Here is a 1,019-nt window from a genome sequence, read left to right as displayed (position 1 = left end):
GAGATACCTTTATGATTAAGTGACTTTCTTGAAAAAACATAAAATGAAAAAATCTTTTACTAATAATGATTTTTTTACTTAATAATGATTTTTTTACTAATAAGATTTTTTTACTAATAATGATTTTTTTTACTTAATAAGGGAACAATCTTTTACTAATAATGATTTTTTATTTAAAATAAGAACAATTTTTTAAAGATTCTTTACAAGTTTCGCCTCATTTATCTCATTTTCTTTTTGGTATAGGTTCTCTTCGTATATTTAGTACAGGATATCGGCCCAAGAAAGAAGAAGAGAGAAAAAAAGACAAAAAAGGAAAAAAAGAAAGGAAGAGAGAAAGAAGAAGAAGAGAGAAAGAAAGAAAAAAAAAAGAAAGAAAGAAAGGGAGAGAGGAGAAAGAGAAGAAAAGAAGAAAAAAGAAAGAAGGAAAAAAGAAAAGAAAAAGAAGAAGGGAAAGAAAGAAGAAAAAGAAACGGAAGAAGAGATAAGAAAAAAAGAAAAAAAAGAAAAAAGAAAAAAGAAAAAAAGAAAAAAGAAAAAAAAAAAAGAAAAAAGAAAAAGGGGAAAAAAAAACGAAGAAAAAAAAGCGAAAAGAGCAAGAAAAATGCAGAATTCGCAATTGTGCAAAATAAAAACTGCTAATTATGCTTAATTGTTAGGGTTTATTACTTACTTATATTATTACTAACTTGATTATGTTTAAATTATTGATTATTATTATTTTTATATGATTACAATTATTGTTTATAATTATAAACTGTTGATTATCACGTTTAAATTATAGTTTTATGAATCATTAATATCATGATTATGACACTAATTATCGATTAGATTATTGATTATAATTATTAATGATTAATTATGGTCACTAATTATCGATTATGAATATTAATTTGAAATCATCAGATTAATGACGTTGGATCTTCGCCTTTGTCTTCATTCCGTATGCAAATCAGAGGCAGAAGATGAAAAGATGCAAAAATGATGAAAAAAAAACCTGAATGAAGCTTTGAAACACG

General features: G+C 23.9%; 2 protein-coding genes across 2 annotated transcripts in view; both read right to left on the bottom strand.

The window, feature by feature from the left end:
• The window catches only part of LOC119588787, a gene marked incomplete in the record, with an annotated part of 27,513 nt that overhangs the window by 14,470 nt on the left and 12,024 nt on the right, over positions 1-1,019 (bottom strand).
• LOC119588786 (cGMP-inhibited 3',5'-cyclic phosphodiesterase B-like) overlaps positions 1-1,019 on the bottom strand; it is a 13,138-nt gene that overhangs the window by 6,660 nt on the left and 5,459 nt on the right.

Source organism: Penaeus monodon, chromosome 24, assembly GCF_015228065.2.
Source record: "Penaeus monodon isolate SGIC_2016 chromosome 24, NSTDA_Pmon_1, whole genome shotgun sequence".
In the NCBI taxonomy this organism is placed as follows: domain Eukaryota; kingdom Metazoa; phylum Arthropoda; class Malacostraca; order Decapoda; family Penaeidae; genus Penaeus; species Penaeus monodon.
The sequence above is the reverse complement of the archived record's forward strand: the minus strand, read 5'-3'. Positions and strand labels throughout refer to the sequence as shown.